This window comes from Battus philenor, unplaced genomic scaffold (genome assembly GCF_028537555.1).
Source record: "Battus philenor isolate CCGP_79_NKW_IND1 unplaced genomic scaffold, ilBatPhil1.0.hap1 SCAF_6, whole genome shotgun sequence".
NCBI classification, from domain to species: domain Eukaryota; kingdom Metazoa; phylum Arthropoda; class Insecta; order Lepidoptera; family Papilionidae; genus Battus; species Battus philenor.
In genome coordinates, this window is record NW_027181726.1 from 16,043,094 (window position 1) to 16,062,679 (window position 19,586).

Sequence of the window (19,586 nt, forward strand, 5' to 3'; positions counted from 1 at the left end):
ATATGATTATATCTCAGCTTTCAATTCGTACTGTGACGACATATTTAGTTTGAGATAAACTTTAGACCAGTGTTTCTCAACATTTTTTTCTGCCATGCCCTACGTTAGATATACTTAAATTCTTATGCGCAATGTAACATACATCTGTTGCCTTCGAACTCCGCGCATTTGACAGTTCACTATGAACTTCGCGCGTTTGACAGTTTGTTACGAACTTCGCACGTTAGACAGTTCGCTTTTAAATTCATGCGTTTGACAGTTAACTTTGACATTCGTGCGTTTTACGGGTCGCTTTGAATTTCGTGCGTTTGACAGGTGGCTGTGGACTACGCACTTTTGACAGTTCGCTCTGGACTACGCGCGTTTGAGAATTCAATTCACGCATTTGACAGTTCTCTCTGAACTTCGCGCTTTGGATGGGTCGCTCTGGACTACGCGCGTTTGATAATTTGCATCAGAATTCACGCGTTTGACAATTCTCTCTGAACTTCGCGCTTTTGACAGTTCGCTCTGAACTACGCGCTTTTGGCAGGTATCTTTGAGTTTCTCATGTTTGACAGTTTGGTTTGAAATTCGCACATTTGACAGACCGCTTCAAGCTTCGCTCATTTGATAGTTCGGTCTGAGCTACGCGCTTTTTAAGTTTCACTTTCTGCAAGTTTATATTGTAGTTTAACCGTTGCATCGGGTAGTATTTATCGATCGCTAAATTAAATTTATTTATTCCATATTAAATCAATAAATTATGTTATTACACACACAGTGACAAGCTAATAACTTTAACCATTATAGTGTATGTCGGGATGGTATTAAATAAAAGAGATTTAGTTCGTGGCTATCACATTAAAAATCTATAAAAGCACTTATAATATAACGACGCGGTATGCGTTGAAGTGGGATGAATTCTCGAAACAAATGGCTTCAATCTTTTTTTAAACTCCTAACTTTACGGGCCGAGCATACAAACCGATACGCGGATATACAACCATATGCTTTATGACCCTGGCAATAAGAAACGATTTCGATTGTGTGCCATAAAGCTTGTCCCCTATCTGATGCGTTTTTCATAATGGAAGGGGGAGAAACATTGGTTCGAAAAGTTGAAGTACTCTACTTGTATGAAGCCTCTTTTGCGATGATGTTTCTTTTAGACGATGCGTGATATTGCGTGCAATCTAGATAATGGATACAGTGAAATAATTAATATTTATTGGTTACATTCCATTCCTACTGTCACAAAACCACAGAAACTTTCTATATAGGTCTCGCAAAGCATGCAGCTAGTCATAGTCACAGCATTTAATGGAATCAGGCGTTATTTTGCAGAAATCCATCATAAGTAAGAAAAGGACCAATATTTAGCCAAACACAAAATCGACTCAGTGTTTGGCACGAAAATAGATTACAAAATGAATGTTATCAATTTTACATTGTCGCTTTAAAATCAAGTCATTAAAAACATGAACTTTAATTTTCCTATTTAAAGGAATCAGGCGTTACCTTGCGGAAGTCCATCCTAAGTAAAACAAGGACCAATATTTAGCCACTTCCGCACATGCAGTGGTCGTCGTGCAACAAAGTGCACCGCCCGCCAGCCCACTGATAAATGCGTATGCGGCAAACAATGCGAATCACACAACTGCCGCCGTTAAATCACTCAACACGTGTTTCACCCCTCCACGGGGCATCTTCAGGAGTTATGTTACACCGATTAGTGGCAAACACAGAGTCTAGTCATTCATGTAAATAAACAGTTTTTAAAATAAATCGAATGGTTTTTATAATTTTTTTTAATTATTGACTCACCTGTATTTAGATAAATAATGATCTTACCATTTACTTCTTTTATTACTCTGTTCAATTCTATTTTCCACTTAATTGATATACATATATCCAGTTCTAGATAGTTTGTTCCTAGATAATTTAGCGATGTCGTGCTACAATAAAACCCTACAATTTGTTCTGAAGCACTTGATAGAGCTTTAACATAAATCTAGTGCAGTCTAAGAGAAAAAGATAACATCTTGAAGCTACATTTTAAACAGCTTATATTAATTTATTTTAAAGCACGTAAATCAGGTAATGCCTTTAAATGAACTTCGTCATAGAGTATACTAGATCTTTTTATGTAAGGTTGACAGGTGACAGATATGTATATATATACATATATATATATATATGTATTATGACAACGAAATAAAAGTAAATATATTAAATATAATATACTTGATAAAGGCAAGCAATCTTTCTTAAAATTATACAAGTAAAAAAAATATTAACAAAGGAATATTATAAAACTCACAAAAGAGTTTAGGATGCATTTCATAAGCTTATTGCAGTCAATGTACTTGTCCCTATATCTTAGTAGTTAGTATATATATATGTGTGTGTATATATACATACATACATATTTATATATATTGCTTATTTGCTAAGAAGTATTAAATAATGTAATCGTAATACAATGAGAAAACTACTTTTTTATTATTTGGATCTACATTTCACGTTGTATCCGTCCCTTTTTTTACATTTACGTTTAATATATCCGAAACATATTTTTTGCTCACATTTTAGCATATTACAGTATTTATTTAGCAGTCTCTTGATCTATTTTAACGACGCTGTAATAACGTCATTTTTAACATTACGTTTCGTGTAACCACTTCCTTATAATCCTCATATGAAATACAATCGACATATTTTTTTTTAGTTTTGTCGTCATTTCATCTTTGGGGTCGTCCTTTTCCTAGCCGTAGGCTTCTATGATTTGAAACGACAATAATGATTTTCTATTTACAATTAGAGATACAAAAATGATTATAAACATTGATAAACAAATGGGTTCCAATAAAATATCTTGCGGCATACAAGCTGTCGTTTCACTGCATCATTTTATATGCAATCATTAATATAACAGTAAGTTTTTGATTTATTCGATACAAAACTGTTGCCAAGTGAGGTGCCAGTAATTGTACATTAATTATAATTTTATTGCACCCGGGTGCCGATTCTGTTTATATTGTGATTAATCAAGTTGAAGGTATTATTTGCGACTATCTACAATCGGATTCTTTCCAATTTGGCACCGAGCCATTTGTCTCACTAGAATTGTATCCGTTTTATTGCATCTTTTGTTATTTATCTCACTTGTTAATATTTTCTTAATTGATTTTTCATTGCTCTCATTTGGTTTGTTGATTGTTTTTTGCTAAGCTTTTTCTTCACTTCAAATAACACTTGACGTATAACATACATATAAATTTTATAATTCATATTATTCATTATTATAATGAGTTATAATGTAAACATTGTCATAAATTTTAATTTACACTTTTTAATGTTACATGCTAATTATTATAATTATTATTACACCATGCGAAGTAGAGTCAGAAATATAATATATTGAATAAATAGATAATAAGTTGATCAATTTGACTTCTGTTAAAAGTTCCAATGTTGAATAAATAAATTTTATTTTTAATACAATTGAATAAAATTAGAGTGTCTGTTTATAATGTTAAAATAATCGCTTTTTACTACATACATATGAATATATATATATCAAAAATATTTTGTTTAGATTTCTGTCTGTCTGTTCCGGCTAATCTCTGAAATGGCTGGACCAATTTTGACAGGACTTATACTAACAGGTAGCTAATGTAATAAGGAGTACCTTAGGTTGATTTTATTAAAAAATCTGAGTGAACTAATTAATCGTTTTTGTTAAATTCCAAGCGGACGATGTCACGGTCAAAGCTAGTACATAATAAAAAAATACAAGACGTTTCAGAGTATTCATATCTCTTGAATTTTCGATTTATAACATATCCTAAATTAAAAAATCACTGATACTTTTGTCCTTTTCTTTCTTTTCATTTAATATTCGAATTCACGACGAAGAATTGTAAAATGCATTTACTTAAATGTATACTACTTGAAACGTCCTCGAATGGACTTTAAACTACTAATTTATTTTCATAAATATATACTGTGATCAAAAAGTAAGATGATATTGTCATTTTGAATCCCGGGCATTAGGATTGCAGATACTTTTTCTTCTAAGATTAGTATGACTGCCTAAAACTTTGCCAAGCGTCTGTATGTCAAAAGTTGGAATATTTTTGACCCAAAACATTTTGAACGATGTTTTGTGTCACAAACGCGTCAAGTCTCATTTGGTCAATGTCATACTGTCTTGGTTCTTTGCGACTTTTTTTGCCAAAAACTCGACTCATATATTCCGCAACCAAAATATTCGCCTGATTTGTCTCCATGTAACTTCTGGTTATTCTGCAAATTTAGGCCAATGTGATGACATCATTTTGACACGATTATAGATATATAAACCGAATCAAAAGTCTTGAAAGCCATACCGGAAAAATATTCCAACTGTTTCGAGGGCTGAAAAAGGCGTTGACAAAAGTGCGTTTTACCGAACGTGGATTACTTTAAAGATGATGAAATTAATTTAGAAAAATAAATAGAGTATTTAATGGAATCAGGCGTTACCTCGCGGAAGTCCATCCTGAGTAAGAAAAGGACCAATATTTAGCCACTTCCGCACATGCAGTGGTAGTCGTGCAAAAAAATGCACCGCTCGCCAGTCCGCTGATAAATGCGTATGCGACAAACAATGCGAATCACTCAACCGCCACCGCCAAATTACTCAACACGTGTTTCACTCCTCCACGGGGCATCTTCAGGAGTTATGTTACACCGATTAGTGCCAAACACAGAGAACAAATAGAGTATTTACATTACATTTTATTACCAAATTTACCTTAATTTTTATCACAGTATGAAAATTTAGATGACTTTATTATATTTAATATTTCAAAGTTAATTTATATAAATCAAGCAATAACGCCGGTGTCCACGATAGATGTCTCGATAAAGCTTCAGAACTTTAGTCGTGAGCAGTTTAACTTGTTTGAACGCTCTACTGTTTAGTTTAATTGGATGTCACCGGTCAATGAGTTAAACTTTCGTTTCGTTCTAAAAAGCTCTCATCAAACTCATTTTGGTTTTTATCATTTTCTTAATAATATAATGTAATATAATATAATATAATATAATATAATATAATATAATATAATATAATATAATATAATATAATATAATATAATATAATATAATATAATATAATATAATATAATATAATATAATATAATATAATATAATATAATATAATATAATATAATATAATATAATATAATATAATATAATATGACATGACATTACATAACATAACATTATTTACGATAATAATAATAATAATTTATATGTTGAAATAAAGGTTACAGTAATATATCACAGAAACAATGCATTAATTTTTACCACTACAGAGTAATATATAATTCAATATATGATATTAACCGACTACATACAATATCATTAATTACATGTTTGAAACATATAAATAACAATGCAAAATACAATAAACATATAATCTGTGGTAAATTTACATATATGTCAATCATAGTCTTATAAGAACTGAATTCAATTAATTGAACCAGGTTCAATCGTTGATATTAGTAGAACTTCCTAATATGTAGGCCTTTAAATAAATATGGACAATACAACATACATTTCTAATATGTCTATTATCTGAAAGAAGGATAAAAAAAATTGAATTTATTATTATAATAACAATTGCATAATTTTAAATAATTAAAGGTAGCTAATGGCGATTATAAGCCGGTGGATGTGGTGTGGGCAGGCCTTCCACTATGTGGACGTAGTTAAGTTCGTTGTAAGAAGCTGGAAGCGGGCAACTTAAGATCAGTCATCGTGGCGATCTTTCTGGAAGGCTTACGCTTTGCAGTGGGCGTCTAACAGCTACTTCTACTATGCAGAAGTAGTCGTGCAATAAAGTGCACCGCTCGCCAGCCACACATTAGGTGTTGGGCACTAATCGGTGTAACATTACTCCTGAGGATGCCCCGTAGGGGTGAAACACATGTTGAATGAAAAAGATTTATACAGAAGTAAATGTTAGTATGTTCTGTGATCAAAAAGTAAGGTTAAATTGACATTATAAAACTCCCGGGCATTAAAAAGACAGGTAATGTTTCTTTTCTAAGTTGATAGTACTATCTTTAACACTTACCAAGCGTCTGTTTGTTAAAAAGTTTACTTAATTATGAGTTACAAGTGTTTTTATCAAATGTATCTATTATGTCAAAAGCGTCAAGACCCAATTGGTGTTAAAATCACTCAATTCATTCCGCGATCACCGTATTCGCCTGATTTGGCTCCGTGCGACTACAGGCTAGAGTCTGACTCTGTGTTTGGTCACTAATCGGTGTAACATAACTCCTGAAGATGCCCCGTGGAGGGGTGAAACACGTGTTAATTCGCATTGGTGCCGCATACGCATTTATCAGCGAGCTGGCGGGCGGTGCACTTCATTGCACGACTACTGCTGCATAACTGAAGTAGCTATATATTAGTCCTTTTACTTAGGATGGACTTCCGCAAAGTAACGACTGAATCCATTAAATATGTCTATCAGCTGTAAAAAAACAATTTAATTTAATTTTATAATATCAAATACCTGAGTTAAAATCATTATAAATAGCTAGTGATGATCACAAGCCAATAGACGAAGCGTGTGTAGATCCTCCAATAGGTTAACTTAAGTGTGCTAAGTGGCGATTATTGGGGGAGGCATATGTCTTTTAGTGGGGGGGTGTATCGACTGATATGACGTCAGAACGAAAATATGAAGTTAGTTAATACACAAGTTGAAATATTACATAAGAAAACTTTGTTACGTTCTTTTTTAATTAGATTTTTTTAATTGCGTTAAATCAAACCAAAATTGAACACAGTATTTCATTGTATTAAAAATAAGCTAAAACTTTATTGTTTTAACAGAGATATACAATATAATAACTTATAAAAACATCGTAGCGGTGAAATCAAAATATACAAATAGAAACATTGCGTTAGTAAGTGAAAAACTTAAAGTATAAAAACTGGACATAGGGCGTCGTTGGAAATAGTTGACTTGAACTTAGTTTTAAATAATTTACGATTTAAGTTAGTACATAAATCAGGAGACTTAGTAAACACTGTAACATACAAAAATGTAAGTAAAAAAAAAATTTCGTAAAAATTAAATGTAAATGTAAAAACAAAAGCACGTGCGCAAATGTCTGTGGAATGTAGATCCCAATAACAAAAAAAAACATCTGGTTAAGTTTGACGACTAAAACGGTAAACTTTTTGGCATGCTTAACAACACAGGTACCGGTCACGCGCCGGCGCGAGATGCGTACCAACCAGATTTTAACAGCCAGTTTGGCGCCGGCATCGCGCGAAGAAACACGCCAACGTGTCTTCACTGCACTTGAAGGTTCTAACTTCATTGGCGAACTGTTGGTTAGTTATCTATTATATTTTTTATTGGGTCTGCAATATGAGTACGAGAAAGAGTCCGCCACGCGCCAAAACACGTGAGACCCGGCACTGGTAGAGAGAATTCCTTTCGCAGTGCCGGTCTCGCGCCGGTGCGTGATATTTTGTTTTCCAATTTTTCATTTAATCACCCTATATATGTAAATGGTGTTCAATTAATAACATTTAAATCGTTTTCAAACAAATAAACAAAAAAAAAGAAAGTTGGCTTCTGACTCCCATGTCCAAGACACTGACAGAGAAGTTATTGAAAAAGCTTTTGCAACCTTTATGTATATTATAATTAAGTAAATATTCACAGTTACAAAGCCTGTCAAAATGGTGACAATATACATGATATTTTTATATAATACAAGTGCATATTGTGATCACATTCGTCATTAGGTTTTCTCTTATATTTAAACTAGGTTTAACTTGTGTCTTAGATTCCAGAGTTCCTGTGCCCACAGAACATTATATAACATACTAAAATGCAATTGACCTGTGATTCTCGGCCACGCATATTCATCTGATAGCTTATATTGTAAATTCACATGCATTCTTCTCCACAGCTGTTACCCTTAAAATTTAACTTACACCCTACTAAATCCTTTCATACATCCTAACAAAACAATCTTACCATGTTTTAAAAACATACGACGGTTTGCACTGATCTTGTATGACAGTTTAGACGTTCTTGCAAAATGAACCTTATCGTAAACAAATAAAGTGTATATTCGAACAACTTGGGTGTGACATCGTTAAATTTAGTGCCCCCGTCAACGTTAAAGTAGTCATTTATGACCACTCGTCCTTCGCGTTTATCACTCCGTCGTTACTTTCAGTTTAGTCGTTGAAATCTAACGACCTAAGGATTTCCAGTAAATGTTACACAGTGATTTAAAGTGAATCGTCATTTCAGCCCGAGCACTGCAAGACATAGGCCTCCGTCAAAGGTATCTCTTGGGGGATTAATCATAATCGCCATGCTTGGCAACAAGTTGGCGATCGCAGTGTGAAAACCTCTGTAAACTTATTTATTAGTAATGAAAATCCCATATAATGATTACACAATTTGCGAATTACAGAAGACTATACTAGGAATCGAACCAAAAACCTACGATCGACCTGAATCCTCTACCACTTGGCTACCATGATATGTATAAAGTGAGTACACTTTTATACCAGCACTATACCCATACGAACGCCGAGATAAAAATCACAGAATACAAATATATGCTATTTTTGGTAGAATTAGTTGCAAGAGATACATAAGTAACAGTAAAATTTCTCTAAAAACTCATCGATTTAGACAGGTTTATTAAAAGCGAACAGCTCATTCGTAGAACAGTCTTTCAAGCAATAGTATTAGTGATTGTTGCTACGCAGGTCGTCAACCCCGACACGCCCGATTAATTCATGGAATGAATGGTTGACAAAAGTGAGTTTAATCAGACGTGTATTACTTTGAAGGCTATAAAATTTAATTGGAAGAATAAACAACAAATTCACTTTAGTTTTTAATCACAATATTATATTAAAACCTTTTCTTTTGTATATATGTAATAAAAACGTCGGACACGTATCAGAAATAAATGCAACTTTTTACAAAACTTTTTTACGACCTTTCTCAAGGCTACATAAAAATAGTAACTCGAAAGTAAGAATTAATTAAAACTTTGTTTTTATTGTCATTCTTTTTTTATTTTTCAGCCGATCGACGTCCACTACAAGGCATAGATCTACCCCTAGATCCTCATGATGACCAGCCCTGCGCTGCCTGTATCCAGCGACTTCCCATGATCTTAACTATATCCTAGATTCACCAAGTGAGGAGCCTCCCCACGCCGCATCTTTTGGCCCTAACAGCCATTAGTTGCACCAGCGACTTGCCTCGCCTACTGCCATTTCAGACAAGATATTCTTCGAGCTACATTCTTCTCTTAAAACATATGAATTAATTAACATCTGCGTAAAGCTTCCCAACCTAACGAGCGTACGAAATCACCTAAATCATCATTAACAAGACATGAGAACTTACTGTGAAACGTCTTCGATAAATTTTATGTTCCAACAATCGTAACACAGTCCCGGACAAATTTACAACGCACTAAAATATCTACAACCCTCTACACGGTATTCGACATTTGCCTTTTTATATACACATCTTATTTTTCAGCAACGAAAAAGTAAACAAAGTATTTCGCGTCATGAAACCTTACGTACGCACCTCGCTGTATATATATATACACACATGATTAGGTATAGATGCAAAAGCTTTAAAATAGTATATAAGTATATATGATGAATAACATGACATATGTATATTTATATATAAATATTTACATATGTCATGTTATTCATATTATGATTTTTTTTGAGGCCTCTGCTATTGGGACCTCTCCTTCCACCCCTATATATTGTTGGGACAGGGTTCTTTATTTCTTAACAATTTTTTCACATGAATTTTTTTATTTTCGTCCTCGTCTTCCATAGTTCACAATATCTTTTTTTCTTCCTTCTCAATCTTTCCATTCCTTTCATCCATCCTCAAACACTTCAGTTGTATTTCTATTGCAGTATCATCATATTATGATTATATACTTATATTTCAGAGTGAGAATTTAACAAGCTAATTAGAAATGCATGCTTTAGTGAGCGCTAAACCTCGAAGCTTGGAGCATTGGCGAAAAGTTGCCATTTTTTTTGTATTCTACAGACTGCATTTTTGGGAGTGTTCAGAATTACACATTTACATACCACCATCTCCTTTCTTCTATCGGACAACAAGACACACGGATTCACGACATCTGTACACGATTGAAATTCATTCCACTCGCACTAAGCGTTTTGCTAAGACTTTTATAGTCCGAACAGACAAGGAGATAAAACCTAACGCCGTCATTGTTTCCAGACAATTATAACTCAGGAGTCTTCAAGACAAGATTGAATAGGTTTCTTCTGGGCAAGCATGTACCATCATAGATTTGATTATGCCTTAATAAGAGGCGATACAAAGGTCACATTCGTGACCTATAAAAACACATCTAAAACCAATCATTCTGTATATCTAGATGTCTTGTCAGACTTTATATTGGCAGTTGAAGATTTCGTGATAAATTTATATCGGAATTTCCATCTGATAAATGTCAATGAAAAACATATATTAATGTTACATTTAATCTATTAAAACGTTGTACAATTGAACCACGTGTTAATTTACTACGTGGACATTGTATAATCCGACAACGACGAAATGCGTAAAAAAATATATGTATACAACAGAATATTAATAAATTTACATTCTGGCTCACTGCCTATTTTCCAAGCGATGGATAAATTTAAATGGATCCATAAAAGCAGTGAATTCTCTTTTACATGTGTTCAGTGATAAAAAAAAACTGTTCCAAAGTTGAATAATGTGACGTCATAGTTGTGGGTGTGTTATAAGGGTGTCTTCCTTTTGTTGTCGATATTACATAGATATAGAAAAATCAAGATTTATAAACACGTTAAAAATATCAGGACGTCGTTGATGATGATATCTGGTGGAATCGAGGGTTGGGAGATCTTCACGAAAGAAACTAACCGACATTTCGCAGCGAATGGACAGGTGAATTAGCAGTGATCAGGGCAGAAGTTCGTTGAAGCCTTATGTTTAAATGGAGACCACAGCGTAGGCTACCAATGCGTCTTTTTGTAAAGCTGAAATGATGATTAAAGATGGCGGTTAATAACATAAGTCATATGATAAGGAACAATAAGTATTATATATCTCACAGACATTCATTGCCGGGCATAGATCTCCCCCAAAAATATATCGCGGTCATGTATTATGGTACGCAAAGAACGCAGCTGCATATGCTCTGGAAACTCGTTTGTGAACAGTGGTAATCCTATATAATTAATGCACAGAATGTAAATTATCAGATTGCATTGCGAGAATCAAACCCCATGACCTGAGATAAATAAAATATCATATACGCAAATATCAGTCCACTACCGCAGAACAATTTGAAACGTTTATGGAGATTTTTCTTAATAGTATGACACTATGTAAATGTTGTGTGATTCGCATTGTTTGCCGCATACGCATTTATCAGCGGGCTGGCGGGCGGTGCATTTTATTGCACGACTACCACTGCATGTGCGGAAGTAGCTTTATATTAGTCCCTTTCTTATTTAGAATGGACTTCCGCGAGGTAATGCCTGAATCTATTAGACCCTCAATTTTTGTCATTAGCTAAATATTGGTCCTATTCTTACGTAAATGTTTTTGGAGCCATCTCGTTTCCCCTGTTTTATGTGAGACAGCGACGTTATAAATTCGAAAAAAAAACTGGCTCTTTTAAAATTTCGACTGCAATAGGTCTCTAATTATTTGCAATTAAAGGAATCAGATTTTTTAATTAAATTCCGTAAAATATTATTAGATTACAGTTTACAAAATTCAAAACGCTTATTAAAACAAAAATTGTATAAATCTTATTATTAAATAAACGAATGTTTAAATTACAAGAATCCCTGTATATTTTGATTTCATTTAGGCTATATCTGATAAAGTGTATATGTATAAATCTGTATTGTTAAACTGTATTAACCCTTAATAACATAGAGTTTCAATTTTGATACCAATCTTTTAAATCGATGTTCACATTACTATTAGTTTTTTTATAGGTTGGCTATACGTATTTTACTATTGTATAATTTTCTTTCCAGCGAAATTAAAAAAATCTATTCTTCCCTTCATCTAGACCCTCAAGCAAACAGTAATATTTTAAAAAAATCACTTTCGTAAATCAGGCTATCAAGGGTTAAAACATGTGTTGTTGTGGAGTTTCTTCCTGCTTCTTCTCCACAACTATAACATCTTGCGAAGCAAAGTAATAGTAAGTTGTCGATCAATAATAGTTCTGTTAAAAGTTCTAATGTTGAATGAATAAACTTTATCTTTATCGTGATAATAATTAATGATGACGTGATTAATAAAATGAATGAATAAATAAATTCACAAAATATAAACATGAAAATATTCACAGAAAGCTTCTGTATAGAACAATACTTTCGAGAAATATATGAAAACGGATGTTGGAGACTCATTCGCCTTACATATGCACCAATCAGCTAATTAGCCGCGCGATGTTTGATGTCACAAAGAAATACATTGTTCTCGTTTCATAGTCGCAGCGTCACAGAACTTAACAGGTTGCATACTTACTCTTCAATGAATACAATTTTATTCTTAACAACATTTATACTATTATATTTTTGGTAAGAGAAATTTATCACCATTTTGGTGATAAATTTCTGCCTCATAGAAAGATTAAGGTTGTTTGTCGGAGAGACATAATCAATTCGTCTTTCTTTTTTCTTCGGTCATTGGTTGAAATCCCTTTTAGTTTATTGACCAAGGAGTCAATGACAAAAATGTAAAGTTTATAAATCAAATAAATGCATACCATCAAACTTTTTATATCCACTGACAATACAATTAACCGAACCTTCATAGACACGACATTTTAACACTTATTATATCCAGACATTTAAGTTTTTGGTCATACAGATGATGTTAAGTTATTCATAAATAAGTTACCCGATTAATGATGTAAAAAGAAGTTAATTAAAACCATTAATATTGAAGTGAAAAAAATCGTAAAAACTCATTGAAAGTCGTAAAATAGATGTTAATAAGCCGATGTTGCGGTCCAGTGGCGACGGTCCCACCAATTTGAAGTTCATCGCGACAATTTTTCTACTCTGCTATGACCACGTTTTCGCTGTAAAATTTTATTTTCAAGATTGATTTATATTCTTGCCTTACCTTAAAGTTAATACAGTCATATAACAGGGGTGGCCAAACTGCGGCTCTTTGAACAATTATTTTTGGCTCCGATTGACTGTCTAATTATTTCAATATTTAAATTTATATTACATGTAAGCACTTGGGAAATAAATAAAGAAATAAATTACTAGTGTGAATATATATTATTATTATTCCACCATAAAACTAGCGAAATCCAAACACCGATCATAATTAACTTACCGGCATCTTAAGCATTATTAGGAGTACTGTCATATATGTGTGTCATTAAATCTAACTTCAATATACATTTTTTTGTATTTTTGTTTAAATAATTTCAATTAATATGAATTTTGTTTAAAAAAAAATTCTTTTGCGTGTTTTAAATACGTATTCAATTTTAAAAAAATCGAGAAATTACTCGCACCATCAAAGAGCTTGGGCACCCCTGTATTATAAGAATATCAACAATGGGAAACCTTTAACTAACTTCATATTGCAGCGCAGCACTGATATAGGATCCCATTGAATCCATCGTTTCCAATTTCTTATTTCTATAAATCAAAGAAATCAAGTCTTTATACATAACCTGAGATTACTTAACAAAACAAGGTAAAGTTCTACGCTCTGTGGTACCTTCGAGTTGTATTACTAAAAGTGTTTAATGGAATCAGGCGTTACCTCGCGCTGTCCATCCTAAGTAAAAAGGACCAATATTTAGCCACTTCCGCACATGCAGTGGTAGTCGTGCAACAAAGTGCACCGCCCGCCAGCCCGCTGATAAATGCGTATGCGGCAAACAATGTGAATCACACAACCGCCACCGTCAAATTACTCAACACGTGTTTCACCCCTCCATGGTTAGTGCCAAATACAGAAAGACTAATCGGTGTAACATAACACCTGAAGATGCCCCGTGTGCATGTGCGGAAGTGGCTAAATATTGGTCCTTTTTACTAAAAATGTCTTTCTTTCAGTCCACTGCAAGGCATAATCCTTCTACATGGATATAAATAATGTTATTTTTGTACATACATATGTATGTAGTAAAAGGCGATTATTTTAAAATTACAAAGAGTCTCCTTTTTTATTTATAAGTATAGATTCTTTACGCTTTATTGTACGCGTGAATGAAAAAAATAACTATAGAAAAATATAAAAATGTACAATGGGCAGTTTTATCACTCGAGGTTTTATACAGACAACCGTGGTATGGAAACAGAAGAACAAGAAACGGGTAATGAACATGCATATTATATAATTTTGTTATAATATTGCTATATAAAAAGCCGCCATATGTGAAAGTTCCCGCAGACGTCGTCACAACGCCGTTTTCCGTTTTTCGTTAACCGTTTGCTCGTCTCGCCCACTCGTCTCGCTCACTCGCACAGCGTGCATTATACGCGCTCTTGCTTGCTCTTGGCAGGTAGCCAAGACGCAGCACGTGCGCCCGCGGCCGTTGGAGTTCTCGAGAGTCGGATTTGAGCCATGGTTCGGAACATGGTTCTGGGAAAAGATGGAAGAGAGGCTCGATAAAATACTGCCTGGTTGCCACCTTGGACATTAAAAACGCCTTTAACTCAGCAAAATGGGAGGTTATCATGGGGGCACTTAGCTCACTGAATGTACCTCTATACCTACGTAAAATAGTCGCTAGTTACTTCTCTGATAGGGTCCTCATATACACTACGGAAATCGGGACGGAGGAGTACAAAGTCACCGGAGGCGTCCCACAGGGGTCAGTACTAGGGCCACTTTTGTGGAACGCTATGTACGATGGACTCCTAAAGAAACATCTACCCAGCGAAACTAAACTCGTCGCATTCGCTGATGATCTAGCAGTCGTTATAGTAGCGAAACACGTGGAGGAAGTGAAGTGGGCATTTGAAAGATCCTTCCAAGTAATCACCCTGTGGATGAGGTCAGTCGGACTAGAACTGGCTGAGCAGAAGACGGAAGCAGTGCTCATTACTAGCAGGAGAGTTGCGGAGACCATCACACTCAATGTCGGCAGCTGTGAAATCGCAACTCAACCAGCTATACGGTACCTAGGAGTAATGATCGACCATAGGCTAAACTTTAAAGATCAGGCTGAGAGAGCAGCAGCGAAGGCGTCTCTGGTGACAGCTAAACTCTGCCGACTCATGCCTAATGTCGGAGGTCCCAAGCAAAACAGAAGGAAGTTATTAGCGTCGGTGACTACGTCAGTGCTTATGTACGGAGTACCCATATGGTCCGACGCACTGAGCAAACAGGAGTCCCGACGGAAAATCGCCTCTGTTTATAGAGTCAGCACTCTACGGGTAGCTAGCGCCTTCATTCGTACAGTATCGGAGGATGCAGCATGCGTGATAGCAGGTATGGTTCCTGTTGCGCTTCTTGCAGACGAAAGAACTGATCTGTACCGTAGCAAAAAAAGCAAATCAGACCCAACTTCAGCTGAACTTAGAATTCGGGGAAGACTGAAAAGCTTGCAACAGTGGCAATCGTCCTGGGATAAGTCGACGAAAGGAAAATGGACGCGTAAGCTTATACCAAACCTAGAGTCATGGGTGAACCGAGATCATGGAGAGTTGAACTACTACCTGACTCAGATGATATCCGGCCATGGCTGTTACCGAGCGTATCTCCATAGGTTCAAATACGAAGATTCCCCTGACTGTCCTAATTGTGTCGGAATGATTGAAGATGCAGAGCATGTCTTTTTCGTCTGCCCCCGATTTAACGAAGCCAGGAGGTCTTGGGAAGAAGGTGTAGGATGCAAAATCTATCCTGAAACTCTGATAGCTACAATGCTATCCTCGCCTTCGGCCTGGGAACTTACGAGCGCGTACTGTACGACGGTGCTAAAGGAGTTGCGTAAAATAGAGCAAGAGCGGAGGAAGTTGGCCTGAACAGCCACTCTATATATATATGTGTGTGTGTGTGTGTGTGTGTGTGTGTGTGTGTGTGTGTGTGTGCGTGTGCGTGTGCGTGTGCGTGTGCGTGTGCGTGTGCGTGTGCGTGTGCGTGTGCGTGTGTGTGTGTGTGACATTAAACGTCAAAGGTATTAGATTGTACACTATCGTACATATTCTCTTGCTTAAAAAGCTTATATCACTCATGTAAATAAAAAGCTCATGTATTTAAAAAGCACAAAAACTAAGAGGCGGGAGCTTCCGCATCGTAACTCTGGCTTATTAGCGCTTTTATGTTTCGTCCAGTTAATTATTGGTTCGGGAATTCAAGTTGCTAAGTTCACTAAGTTTGTAATGAGATACACGGGAATGGGTGAAGTAAAAAACGTTCCATATTTAAAAAGTTTTTTTTTACGACTCGCCAAAGTTCGTGGGTTTAATTATTTTTTTCCACTTTTTTTAATTATACATTAACGTGATGCGGTTATTTATCTTTGGAGCTTTTTATTTCTTTATCTTTCATCATTTTTTGCAAACTAAAATAAAACTCAAAGCCTTTTTTATTTCGCTTTATGTTAAGCGATGACAAGGTTTCAAAACTACATGCTTGTCTAGAAGAAACCTATTCACTTTTTTCTTGATGACTATTAAGTTATAATTGTCTGGAAACAATGACGTTGGTAGGTTGTTTCTCCTTATCTGTTGTCACTATAAATGTATTAACAAAACGCGTAGTGCGGGTGGAAGGAATTTCAACCGTGTGCGGATGTCGTAAATCCATGCAAGTAAGAAAAGGACCAATATTTAGCCACTTTTGCACATGCCAAACACAGAGTAACTCTGTGTTTGGCACTAATCGGTGTAACATAACTCCTGAAGATGCCCCGTGGAGGGGTGAAACACGTGTTGAGTGATTTGACGGTGGCAGTTGTGTAATTCGCATTGTTTGCCGCATACGCATTTATCAGTGGGTTGGCGGGCGGTGCACTTTGTTGCACGACTACCACTGCATGTGCGGAAGTGGCTAGATATTGGTCCTTTTCTTACTTAGGATGGAGTTCCGCACGGTAACGCCTGATTCCATTAAATATAAAAAGTAAATCCATGCCTCCTGGTGTCATTCTGATGCACTCTCCTAAACTCAGTATATCTCTATCTCTATCTTTACCGATCTTTAATCGAATAATTCTCTGGTCATGATTACATCAGCCTTGGGAACACCACTAGTGAACTTAGACATCCTCTATAAATTTTTAAAGGCCTTCATTCTGTATTGGATCTTAAAAATAAAATTAGTCCTTTCGCCTAATACATATAAGCCAATTATTGATTTTTACGAAATTCCACCAGTAAAAGGAATTGAGGAGTCGTTTATAAAATAGTGAATATTTTCAAAATTTAGCCTTTTACAAAAAAAACTGGACGCAATATTTTTTGGAATAATGAAAATAACAAAGAAAATATTTTATGATATTACATCACTAAAAAAGAGAATAACGTCGGAAAGGACCATCAGGAAAAATATCGACAGACCATTAAAACATTATGCTCGCATTGTTGCAAAGGCAGGGCACAATTAGATGAACCCTGTTAAAACCGGAAAATTCTGGAAAGTGAAAGAGGAAGCCTAACGCTATTCACATCAAAGAAAAACGTAACCATACTAACATTAGACTAAAAAGAAAATTGTAACAAGAGTAATTAACGTTTGAAATTTAAATTATGTTGATGTAGAAAAAAAATAGACTTAATAATAAAAGCAATACAAGACACGCAAAGATGCCGATTGTTAGTATATTAAACGGTTTTATTTAGTTCGACCCGTACGGAATTTATTTGTTTGGGTCAAAATTAGAAATAGAAATTCAAGCACCTTCCCGTTGTCAGATTGAGTTGAAATTTGGTACACACATTTAATTTAGATGACAATACAACATAATAAAATCAATAACTTTATAAATCTAAGATGGCCGCCGATACAAAATGGCGGATTACATATTTTTCCTTAACCCCCTCAATATTGGTATCAAATGAAAGGTCTACACTAGTAAAACACGATGATTATGTCAAAATTTAAAATTCAAGATGGACGCCGTTCCAATATGGCGGACTAGGTACATATTTTTCCACAGCCACCAAAATTTGGGTATCAAAAAACCGTTTAACTTAAAAGTTTTTTAAATGTATTTATATTATATAAATAATGAAATAAAATACACAAATTTATTTTCTCTTTTTGAAACACAACGAAATCCTATCTTACCTTTATGTTGATTGTACATAGAAATAATTTTGCATACACAATAATCACGTAAAATATTCAAAAAACTATAGATACGTATATATAGTGTTGATTTATATAAATAACCTCAGCACGTAAATCCCCGTCAAGGGAAAAGCTGACGGATTACGGTTTTAAATCGGAGCTTTACACAGTTGTCATCAATACTGTAAACAGAATACGTATTGAAACGAAATTAAAATTCACTCGCATAATTTACGATTTCAATAATACGATCGAGATTTCAATGGGCTTTATGTTAAACGAATTTATATTTATATATACGTAATAATGTCTTGTGTAGTTTCAATTTTATTTTATTTTTAAAATATATATTACATTTTGATTATCGGTGTGACTAAATCCATTTACATTGAAAAGAGGAATGAATGTTATACCTCGTTATATATACACTTAGAAGGTTACCTTGAAAAACTATAACAATTAAAACGATATAAGTTAAACATACAATTCCAAAACATCTACTACTTGATAGCACCTCCAAACTTAACGCTATCTAAAGCCTGCAAAATGATATCTTTAGAACAGTAAACACGTCTTAAGTTTTTACGAACACAGATATCCATAAAGCACTAAACATAAAACCTGTTAAGGAATAAAGAAGCAGGTAGTAAATATATTTAGCGAATGGAAAATTATCAGAACAACAGCTACGAATGCATCAGTAACGCCAGGACATACAAAAACTATGCGGCTATATTAAGTAGTTTCATTTGTAAGGACCTGCTTCTTCATAATTAGGTCTCAAAAATATTAATAATGAATGAATGAATAAATTTTATTTCATAATCTAGTGAGTTAACAGAATATAAGTAAGTTAATAACAAAATTTACTTAAAGGCCATATTAGTTATGGATTAGTATGTCATATAATTTAACTACAGCATTGGTTTTTTTTTTAAAAACTTTCTTAAGAATTTTTTTTAATAGTACATACATATGTATATATGTATGTATAGTACATTTTGACAATTAAAATATGTAGTCGGAAGTTGGTTCCATGCCTAGTAATATTCAAAAGTTTTATTGTATCTCAAGCATTTCCATTATATAAATCCATTTACAGAGAATTTCCCCGCTCCGGTTTCCAAGCCGCAAAAGCCTCGTTTAGAAAACTATACACAGTTTACAAATACTTCTTGGCTCGGGAAAAAATTGTTCGACATTTTAAGATCTCTTGCAATGG